Source organism: Conger conger, chromosome 4 (genome assembly GCF_963514075.1).
Source record: "Conger conger chromosome 4, fConCon1.1, whole genome shotgun sequence".
Taxonomy (NCBI): Eukaryota; Metazoa; Chordata; class Actinopteri; order Anguilliformes; family Congridae; genus Conger; species Conger conger.
The window spans coordinates 20,984,687-20,997,106 of NC_083763.1; positions in this window are offsets into that span (position 1 = coordinate 20,984,687).

Below are 12,420 nucleotides of genomic sequence, written 5' to 3' on the forward strand. Positions count from 1 at the left end.
AGATAAGGGAATTCTAAGAAATATGTTTTGCTACTATTTTATCAATAACTTTATAATAACATTATTTGTTAGATGTGTCAAAAAAACAAACAGATGAAGACTGAAGGTTTTTCTTCTCAACGTTGACTTACTAAAGCTTACAAATGTGTGTGCAGTGCCTTGTACCCCACAAAACCTGGCTGCCAGTGTGAGCTGCAGCAACAACGAGGCAAAGGCAACGTGGACCAGCAGCAGGGGGGGGCAGATGTACATCGTGAAAGCCTCCGATGGTGACGGTCACACTGCGACCTGCAACTCGTTCGAAAACAGCTGCGACCTCAGCCAGCTGCAGTGCGGACAGATGTACAATCTCACCGTTGTGGCGGAGGATAGCTCCTGCACCAGTGTTCAGAGCGAGTCAGCCGAGTTCAAGACAGGTACGCCGGGGTGCACCCGACAACGTGCTCCTAGTGAAAACGTGGTCTTCAGTTTGAGTTCCGCGTCCCTCTGTAATGGGTCCTAATGAGGGAATGTCTTCCGCAGTGCCTTGCATCCCTCAGAACGTGTCTACGGATGTGGACTGTGCGTCCAACTCCATGTCCATTTCCTGGGTGGAGAGCGATGGAGCCGTCTTCTACACGGCCGCCGTGGAGGATGGTGACGGCCAATTCACAGACTGCCAGGCTCTGCATGCCAACTCCTGCAATGTGTCCGGCCTCAGCTGCGGCAAGATCTACCACGTGACCCTGACGGCGTCCGACGGCTACTGCACAAGCCCGGAGAGCTCGACCACCGATGCCCATTCTGGTAGGCAGTGAACAGAAGTGTGAAGAGCTTCCCGAGGATTTCATGTGTAGTTTCGGTCAGCGAATGCTGTGTGGTGTTCCCCTGTCCTGCAGTGAGAGGTGAAAAAGTAAAAGTTTCCACCTCTGCCCGCAGCGCCCTGCCAGGCCAACCACATCGAGGCCCTCATGGACTGCAGTACCCGGACAGCCTTTGTGTCCTGGTACTTCAGTGCTGGCGCCCTGTCCTACACCACCACCATGGAGACACAATCTGGCCACGTCGTTAGCTGCATCACCAACCGCACCAACTGTGTCATCAGTGATCTGGCCTGCGGGGAGCTGTACTCTGTGTCTGTGTTGGCTGAGGGGGAGACGTGCAGCATGATAGCGCACATGGAGGGGACTCTGGAGACTGGTGAGTGGGTATACGTCACCTATGTGCGCATATCGTTGGTATTACAGGTGGGGGATATGCTATGAGGGTGGATGGTGCAGTGGGTAGCACTGCCGCCTCACAGCAAGGAGGTCCTGGGTTCGAATCCCCGTCGGCCGGGGCCTCTCTGTACAGAGTTTGCATGTTCTCCCCGTGTTTGCGTGGGTTTCCTCCGGGTACTCCGGTTTCCTCCCACAGTCCAAAGACATGCAGGTTAGGCTGATTGGAGAGTCTAAATTGCCCATAGGTATGAGTGTGTGAGTGAATGGTGTGTGTGCCCTGCGATGGACTGGCGACCTGTCCAGGGTGTATTCCTGCCTTTCGCCCAATGTATGCTGGGATAGGCTCCAGCCCCCCTGCGACCCTGTACAGGATAAGCGGGTTAGGATAATGAATGAATGAATGAATTATATGCTATGATTCATGTGGAACAAGCCCCCCGTGTGGAAGGAAGCTGTATTTTATTCCCTTCCGTCTGTGCAGAAGCGTGCGTGCCCTTGAACGTGGAAGTTGAGTACAGTATGTCCATTGGCCAGCTCGGTTGGGACATGAGCAAGGGGGCCACATACTACAGTGCTGAGGCCATCACCAGTGGGGGGCTGCAAACCACCTGCAACACCACAGACACCAGCTGTGGCCTCTTCAACATGGCGTGCAGCGAGACCTATAACATCACCGTCACAGCCCACAACCATGTCTGCATGAACGTCGCCACCACCGACCCCATAACCTTGATCACAGGTGAGTCATCTCAGTCACCTGCTCATAGGAATAACATATGGCCTCCGCCAGTGGACCAGTATTATAGTAACATTACTTTTCCAGTATTGCAGTACTCTATAGAGCACATCCTTCAGTGTATCAGTATTAAGGTATGCTATAGAGAACATCCTTTATACCAGTATTACAGTACTCTATAGAGCACATCCTTCAGTGTATCAGTATTACGGTATGCTATAGAGCACATGCTTTATACCAGTATTACAGTACTCTATAGAGCATATTTTTTCTATTTTTTAATCTTTATCTTTTGCAGAAATGTACAATTCAGGACAGTTATGCAGAACAAATAATTAACCAATGTGCAGGAGAGGTTTGGAAACCCCAGGGGGCTTATGCTAGAACCTCACGTAAAAAAGTATATATACATCATTTTAATTTAAGGATAGAAAGTGAGACACATCCTTCAGTATATCAGTATTAGAGTACGCTATAGAGCACATCCTTTATACCTGAATTACAGTAGCCTACGCTGTGGAGCATTACAGTATTCCCTCCTTTTTCAGCCTGCATATGATAGTTCTGTTACTCAGTCTCATTTCTCCTGTGTTTCAGAGCCCTGCGCCCCCGCTCATATTGAGGCTAATGTGGACTGCGAGACGGGCGATGCCTACATATCATGGGAGGCAAGCCAAGGTGCCGTGGCCTACCAGGCCCTCCTGGAGGACCGGGACACAACTTTGGCCTCCTGCGACACCACTGACACCTTCTGCACCATGAAGGACCTGAGCTGTGGCATGGTCTATTACATCCAGGTCCAGGCAATGGGAGTGATGTTCAACAGCATGGACAGCAACAGCATCACCCTGACAACAGGTGAGTATCACAGTGTGGGTCCCCTAACAATGCACCTTTCTAAAACGAGTGGCAACACCACAGTTACGGATTGAAAAACAACAAATACATGGTTATTCTTGGTTATACTATTGTTTCGGATAGGGATTTTGTTTGCATACCCATATACAAGACCGGTTTGAAGGATGGTTTCAGAATGTGCTTTGTCCTGCTGTCCCATAGCTCCTTGCATGCCAGACATTGTGGACGTGGCGGTGGCCTGTGAGAATGACAGTGCCCAAGTGACCTGGAGTGTTGGCAAAGAGGCTGTGTCCTACGCAGTGTCTGTAGCTGGGATTAACGGGCACAGGGCGTCCTGCACCACTGAGAATAACTCCTGCAATGTCGCCGACCTCATCTGCGGAGAAACGTATAACCTGAGCCTGACCGCCATCAATGACCATTGCGAAGTCATGTCCCCCACTGGACAGACCTTCCAGACCAGTGAGTGGAACACAGAACCACAACCATCATTATCTTATCTCTGCTTGGATAAAACATCAGCCCTTTACCTACCAATGTAGTTATCACCTTATGTCTATGTAGATAACACATCAGCTCTTTACCTACGTACCATTGTAGCTACTGTATATTAGCTTAATTCTATATGGATAACACACCAGCTGTTTACCTACAAATGTAGCTAGCAGCTTATGTCCATGTATATAACATATCAGCTCTTTACCTACCAATGTAGCTATTATTGTCCATATAGATAAAACACCAGCTCGATACCACAACTGCACCATGCAGCCCACCAGATTACACATTTGGCTAAGAGTCTAGTTACTGGGGCAGCTGTATGTAAACCACGGGAAGAGAAGGCCCCTGACCCTGTTCCCCTGCCTGCAGGACCGTGTGCCCCCTTGCATGTGGCAATAGACCTGCAGTGCGCAAACAGCACTGCTGTGCTTTCCTGGGAAAAGAAGGATGAGGTGGAGCTCTATTTAGCCAATGCCACAAAGAGCAATGGAGAGTACGCAGCAAGCTGCAACTCCAGTGGCTCCACCTGCCTCTTCCCCAACCTGGACTGTGGAGAGACCTACACCTTCACTGTCACAGCATACAGCAGCCAGTGCAAGAGTCAAGTCAGTGACGCTGTAGAGATCACCACAGGTATGCACAAAGTATACACAGTGTGTGTGTGTCCGTGTGCGTGTGTGTGACTTTCCCTTTCTTTCTCTTCCCCTTGTCATTCTTACTCTTTCTCTTATTCTTTCCTTTAAATTATCACACTGTATGAATGTATTTCTTAGGAAAAGTGTACAATTAAACATTCTTCATATAACCAACAGCCAAAAGGCTACTTTGCTTTCAGTCGTCCCAAAATGGTTTTGGCATTTCTTTGCTTCAGCAGTGAACTGTGAACTTTTTGCTCAGTTTAATGGTTATGACTTCGCAGGCTTTAGTAAGAATGTGCATGTGTGTCTGGATAATTCAGCTTCTGATATTTCTGGCAATTTTCAACCTCTCCACTCCCTTCTTCTTCTTCCACGCAGGACCCTGCCAACCCGCCGGCATGTCTGCTGAAGGGGTGTGCAGCAATGACACAGTGCTCCTGACCTGGGAGGAGACCCGGGGCGCGCTCAAGTACATGGTGATCGCCGAAGGAAACCTGGGATACATCGTGGACTTCGCCACCGATGACACCACCCTGGAGGCACAGCTGCCCTGCGGTCAGACCTTCAGCTTCAGCGTGTCGGCCCAGGGCCAGCAGTGCAAAAGCCCGTTCAGCGGCAAGGCTTATTTCAGAACCGGTACGGCACGGACCCTTCGCTTTAACGCCCGGCTTTCTCTATAGTTCTGAAGTGACGCTGCTGGGACAGGGGTTTCATTAGCTTGGGGAAATCATTTCGCATTTACACTGCTCGTGCCAAAGGTATTCCTGACTTGATTTGCGTCCCTCAGTACAGGGCTACGTGTTCTGTGAGGACAGCGTAGGCCCGGTTGTGACTATGTCTCTCTCTCCCCAGGCCCTTGTATCCCTCAGCATGTACATACCTTCGTGTCCTGTGAGAACAGCACAGGCTCTGTTGGCTGGATGGCGAGTGACGGGGCCGAGTCCTACACAGCCGTGGCGGTGGGACAGGACAGCCACACCCACATGTGCACCACCAACCTCACCGTCTGCACCTGGACCGACCTGCATTGCGGAGATTTCTACGTCGTCCATGTCATCGCCAATGACTACCTATGCAACAGCATGCCCAGCAATGGCACCACCATCTTCATGGGTACAGAGGCTACCACTTCTCCTTGGTCCTGGGGCCAGCCCAATTCACATGCTGGCTCTGGGTGCAGTAGATGTATTCATTTTGGCAGACAGCTTTTCTAAACCAGGTTACACAAATGATTATGGCAAACATTGAACTGGCAATTGATTATTTTCATATGAACAAATTCCATATTACCTCTGGGACTGTTTAATTAAATTTCTAAAATAATTTAGTGGAGGGCCTGCCACCTCCACTCTGTATGGAAATGTATGCAGGGGAACTGTGGGGAGTGTTGTGAGTGCAGAGATACACAGTATGTGTGACAGGTACTTGCTGCATGAACGCAAGAAGTGTAGGAGTTTGAGCATAGTTGTCTTTGTTTGCTGTAACTTTACAACAATGAATGAAAGGACAAGTAGTAAAGTGGCCAAAAAAAGGAAACCACACTGACAATCAGAAGAAGGAAAACGCGTGAGAAGGCTGTATGGAGAACTATGGGAATTCAAGTGCGGAATAGACCTGTCATGACCGCCAGTCACCATGGGTGGCCGCTAAATCCACAAAAACCGAGAATTTTGTAGATTTTAGAATTGTAGAATCATAGATTGCCACTTCAAGTGCAAATTACAATAGCTACACACTACAAACAAGGTAACAAAGACAGTAACACTACTGATATTTAGTGTATAGCTGATCAGACACAAACATTTTTTTTAATGAGATTGTAATTACACAAGTTTGTTTCATAATGTGCCAATCAGTATTGCCATCAATAGTGCAGTTGTAACCACAGGTCTGTGAGCTGTGTGATCTAAAGACAGCTCACTGTTGCTTCTAGCACCGTGCGTGCCCCAGAACCTGGTGTCCAGTCTGGACTGTGAGCTGAGGGTGGGGACCTTGACCTGGAATCCAAGCAAGAGTGCCATTGCTTACATAGCGCTCGCAGAAGCCAGCCACGGCCACAGGATGGAAGTTACAACCCACACCACCAGCACCATGATCTCAGAGTTTCACTGTGGCCGGGTGTACTCTCTCAAGGTCCGAGCCGTGAGCGAAATGTGCATTAGTGGTCTCAGCAATGATTCACTCCTACAGACAGGTATGACTGCCGTTTAACAAGTCACTAGCACCCGCTAGCTGGCTCATGCTAGATGATAATAATTATGTGAGAAAGACCAGGGTCAAACACAAAAACATTGTGTTGGATTCAAATGTTATTCTGTGCTCGATTGATCTTTCCTGGTGCAACTGAGCCGACCAAGAGGACCAGAATTTAATAGTTTACAATACACCAGACAAATTCGGTAAAGCATAGAAAGGTATTTGAATCCAAAACAATTACTTATTTGACCCAGGTCTGCTTTGAAATGTACAGTATTTCATTAAATTCTCAGTCGGGCTATTATGGCGGGTTAGAGCTGCTCTTCAGGAAGCTAAGCCCTGCTCTCTGCCATTTTGTGCCACCTCAGAGCCCTGCGCACCCACTGCCGTCACCAGCCAGCTGGACTGCGTCACCAACAACGTGCTGGTGGTGTGGACCTTAACCGACGGGGCCGAGTTCTACACAGCCTCAGTCCTGGCGGAGGATGGCCAGACAGCCGTGTGCATGTCCACGGAGCAGCAGTGCGGCATAGCCAACCTGCTCTGTGCGCAGAACTACACCGTGTCCGTCACTGCCAACAACGGCCGGTGTGACTCCGACCCCAGCAACTCCACCTACCTCCGCTCAGGTGGGAACGTCCTTCCGCAGTCAAGCGTACACTGCGACAAAAAGAAGCATCTTAAAAAGCGTTTTATTCTTGTAATGGCAAGAAAAAATGGATTGTCTTAAGTTCACTTGACAAGTGAAATGTTCTTATCTCATTGGCAGTACTTCCGTCATATTTAGGAAAAAAGTAATGGAAAACAGTCTAAATATCAGACTAAAATACTTTTTTGTACAGGCAGATAGATTTTGTGTGTGTGTGTAGAACCAATAATAAAGCCTGTTCTATTCGGTTCTGTTATTTTTGGGTGGATGGGGAGGGGTTACGTTTGCTGGGAAATGCTGATCCTGGTTGCAACTGTGCTCTGCAGCCCCCTGCATCCCCGAGGACGTGTCTGTAGTCATGGACTGCTCGGACAACACAGCCGTGGTCTCCTGGAACCGCAGCCAGGGGGCGCTGTTCTACAAAGTCGTTGCGGAGAGTAGCAGTCATAACAGCACCTGCGAGAGCTCGCTGACCCACTGCCGCCTCACCAACCTCACCTGTGGAAACACCTACACCGCCTGGGTGGTGGCCATCGACGACAGCTGCACCACCATCCCCAGCGAACGCGTGGAGGTTCAGTCAGGTACTGCCAATGGACTCCCAAGACGCCCCCTGCTCATTAGCTGAGCTCAAAAATGCCACCATTGTGGGTGTCTCGGTGCCGCAGCCTGTAGAGCACTGACCGCATGCTCATTGCGAGCCGCGACGTCGGCGGTTCGAATCCGACTGTCTGACATTTGTCGCATGTCTTCCCCTCTCTCTCGCTCCCATTCTTCCTGTCTCTCTATACTATGTACTGTCCCATAAAGCTGAAAAAGGGCTAAGAAATATCTTTAAAAAAAATGCCATCATTTTCTGTATGTGGCTCCCGATCTCAGCAATGTAAAGTCATTCTCCCTTTCTGGCAGTGTTGACCGAAGTGACGACATAACTTCAGTCAACGCTGACGGATCCATCAGTATTTAATCCACAATTGTAAAAGAATGTTTTACAATCTTTTAGTAAATTAATGGTTGCAGGTCATGGTGGATGAAATATTATTGTAAAGTAAATAATCATAATAATAATCTAAACATTTTCTTGTTCTGTGACCCAGTCCCTTGCACGCCTGAAATTTCTGACATCAACTTGGACTGCTACATGGACTCTTTCTTGGTGGAGTGGAGCTACGCTGAAGGAGCCAGCTGCTACACTGGCTTTGCAGAGAGCAGCAGTGATATGGCCTCCTGCAAAACCAACCACACAAACTGTGAGATCAGAGACCTGGAGTGTGGACAGCAGTACACCGTGAGGGTGGCGGCCTCCAATGGGATCTGCAACAGCTCGCTGAGTACTGGCTGGATTGTCGAGTCAGGTAGCGGTCACATCCACTCCATCTGACCCAAAATTCGCATTGTGTTTCCGCCTTCATCTTGGTGTCTTATATTCTTGTGCTAATCAATAGTCTTTAAAAGATAACAGAGCATCAGAACCTCTGAATATTTGTCACCAAAGTATTTCTCCCTCCCTCTCTCTCTCTCCCTCTCTCTCTTCTGTCTCCCTCTCCCTCCCTCTCTCTTTCTCTCTCCCTCTCTCACCCACTCTCTCTCCCTCTCTCTCTCCCTCTGTCTCTCCCTCTCTCTCTCTCAGTTCCATGTGCTCCTCAGAGCGTGGCGTATCAGATGGACTGCACGGGTGACTCGGCCCGTGTGATGTGGGAGGCAGGAGAGGGGGCGCAGTCATACGCGGTGCACGCCATCGGCTGGGGGGGCCTCCCGTCCGAGTGCACCACCACCGAGTTGGCCTGCGAGGTGCCTCACCTCATGTGCGGCTACAGCTACAACATCACCGTGGTCTCCATCAATGACCTGTGCAACATCTCTGAGAGCGATGTGACGGAGATGCAGACCGGTAAACTGCCACAGGCGCTGAGCTCACGAAAGGCTCCATGCAGTTTTTTGAACTCATCAGCACCCTGGGGGCAGACAGACATTTTTTGCTTGATTTTTACTACCGGAGCAAATTCTGTTCTACCCTCTTTCCATTCTACCCTCTATTTCTGATAAGATTGCCTTAACTCCCTGGACAAATATAATGAGTTATTGTATCATTCTTTAAAAGTGAGCAAAATATAGTGGGGGAAAAAAGGAGACAATAATAAATTATATTTATATTGTCGAGAGACAATCACACTAACCACAACAGCAGATCGGCTGGAAGCCAGAGCGGCCTTTTCAGGATAGCAGGCATCTCTCTTTGAAATGTTTTGATTAGCAAACACACAGGTGCGCGATTACCCTTTTGACACGACCGTCTGCCCCCAGCGTGCCGTTGAGGGCAAAAGCATAGCTAACCTGAAGGAAGTTCGCGGGCGCGCGGCGGCCATGACTAACCCGGCCTTGGGCCCATTGCAGCGCCCTGTGTGCCTCGGCTGGTGGAAGCCCGCGTGGACTGCGAGACGGCTGAGGTCTTTGTGACCTGGGAGCAGAGCTACGGAGCCACCAACTACAGCGTCCTCGCCCAGGGCAACGGGGGCTACATCTCCGTCTGCGAAACCGCAGGCACGGTGTGCCGCCTCACCGACGTGCTCTGTGGGACGGCGTACAGCGTGACGGTCAGGGCCACCAATGACGTCTGCTCCAGCGAGCCGTCCAGCCCCGTGCACCTGGACACAGGTGACGCAGTTAAAGTTTTTGTTTTGATACTTTTCTGTATTGTGTATTTTTAGCCAGTGAGGAGGAGCAGTTGGTCTGGTTTTACCCTTTTGGGATAATTTCATTTGTTCTAATATGCCAGGGTAGTTAAAACATTTTTTTCTTTTTTTTTCTTGGCCAGGCATCCAACATTCTGTAATTACCTCCATGAATGAGCAATCGAGCAATCGACAATAGCTGCAGTCAGCTATTTACCCAATGGGACCAGGACAGGGAGTGTGGTGGCTTCCATCTTTGTGCAAGCATCTTTTTAGCTGCAGCCAACCATACACATTTCTGAAGTAGAGATAAATCAGGTTTTAGTACTCTGGTACAGCATGGAATATTTCTAATAACAATATTGAGGCAAGCTTAGTCTAATGCGCAAAAGTATTTCTGTTGAAATGCTGTTTGACCCCAGGTCCGGTGGGGGCATCGTTATGGGGCGGGTTCTCGTTGTGGGCTGAGTGTGATCTCTCGGCGCTGACGGTGTGTATGACACTGCTCTCCAGTTCCCTGCGACCCGGAGAACATCAGCGCGTCGGTGAACTGCAGCAGCGACATGGGCCTGGTCACGTGGGAGCAGGGAGAGGGTGTGACCTTGTACCACGTGCAGGCCGTAGGCGTCGACGGACACCTCACCCAGTGTAGTAGCTTCTCCTCCAGCTGCCACCTGCCGAACCTGCACTGCGGCCAGAAGTACAACCTGACCCTCACTGCGAAGGACGCGCAGTGCGACACCAGCAAAGCCTACCTCAGCCTGCAGTCAGGTGGGTTCGTCTTCCCAGAACGCACTGCTCGCAACGAGGGTCAGAACTGGAGTCATCGGGCTCATTCCAAGCGCTTATTTTTCTCCTGTTTTTTCTTTTACTGGCTCATGACCCGGAAATTGATCGAGGTCCGTCATCTTTAAGGACGTTCCAGCCCATTAAATGTTCCTTCTAGGAGCTAGAAGTAGAAGTTAGGAACTCCCAATCTTTCCTTTGAGCCAGATAACAGTATTTAAAATGATCAACCAGTGGATCCACCTATCCCCGTCTGCCACGCGTCTGCCACGCATCTGCCACGTCTGTGAGTGACGTGGCTTCAAACTGACATTTGAAGGAGCGGGGACATTCAATTTGCCTAATTCACATTTTCTCCATTTCCCTGTCTTCACTTCTTTTCCTCGCCTCTCCCGTTGGGTGGAGCTAGGAGTAGAAAAAGAGCAAGGAAAAGAAAACAGCTGAGAAAAATAAGTGATTGGAATGAACCCATTGAGACAGGAAGGAAGGAAATGAGGATGGACGGATGTTTACATAATATTTGCCGCTGCTGCTCTGCTAGCTTTGCGGAATCGTTACACCGTATCACATCACCGTTTGCTTACCTCTCCAGTTCCCTGTGAGGCTCGCCACGTTCAGACGTCCCTCACGTGCCCCTCCAGCACCGCCTTCGTCACCTGGGACAACGCCAGCGGCGCCCATTCCTACGAGGTCACGGGGGTCACCCCAGACGGGCACACGGCCTCCTGCAGCAGCGAGGCCCCCTACTGCGACCTGGTGGCACTGCAGTGCGGAGAGACCTACAACGTTTCCGTCCTCTCTATCGATGACTCCTGCAGCACGGCGGACGACACCAACTCGCTGATCCGAACAGGTGAGGGATGGGAGACGCGAACAGCGTCGCAGGTGCACTGCTGAATCCCCGTAGAACCTAATCACCCCATAAGCGCTCTGTATATTCCCAACAGCTCCCTGCCCGCCCATGAACGTGGAGGCTACCATCGGCTGTGAAACTGCAATATTGATAGTCTTGTGGGACTCTAACGAGGATGCCGACCACTTCATGGCGGAAGCCCAGACCGATGATCTCCCAACGCAGTCGTGCAATACCTCGGACACCTTCTGCTCCATGACCGACCTGCCCTGCGGACGCACCTACACAGTTCGCGTTCTGGCTTTCAGAGACGGCTGCCAAAGCTCATACAGCAAGGCTGTCTACGTGTCATCAGGTACCTCCATGACCTTTAACCTTCTCCTGAAGGGAATATTGCAGGCTTCGCTTGGAGTTCAGTTGGAAACGGTTGTGTAAAATCGAACGTGACCATATCATGCTTCATGCTTGCTTCATTCAATCTGACCCACTGTGCGAGAAATGCTTCGGCAGGATTCTGAAGACTTTGCTGTCTGTTTGTGTGTGTGTGTGTGTGTATTCCCTAGCACCTTGTACTCCTGAGGGCGTTTCTGGTTATCTCGACTGCGTGACAAATTTTGCCTGGGTGTCGTGGACGGCAGCCTTGGGGGCGCACAACTACATTGTGACTGCTGAGGGCGAGGGTGGCTACAATGCCTCCTGCTCCACCAGTGGCATTAACTGCCAAGTGCCTGACCTGCGCTGTGGGGTCCTCTACACCTTCTTCGTCCAGGCCTCCCACGCCCACTGCCACAGCCCCAGCAGCTCCACCTTACAGATCCAGACAGGTACCTGCGCCACACGGCCCACCACTCCACTGTGTTATTACCGCTATGTCATTTCCACAGTTGGTTTTCGATTCAAATAAAGTGGATGGCAACTAGGTACCTCAGTGTATCATGTTACTTATTGGTACATGGGATTTAACGTCTTACACTGGCGTCCCAGTAACCTGGGCAACAACTTTGCTTAGCCCACTGAACTGGTACTAGCCTGTTACGGTTGCAGTTCGTATAAGCATGTTGTGTCAAGTACATCTGAGGTAGTTAGGCATGGTTTATTTGGCAAAACACAAGCAAGCTACTCTTTTAGGTGTCTTACCGACGAGTGAATTATGAGTTTTGTTCCATGGTGATCAGCTGAACAAGGACTCCTAAACATCCGTTATTAAAAACAAAGAATAAGAATGAAATGTGGAAGACGAAGATGGACAAGGAACGGTACTTATTTTCAATATATATTTGATATTATTAGATGAATTATTAGATTAGGTTTGGCCTTGTTTGTTGTAATCGA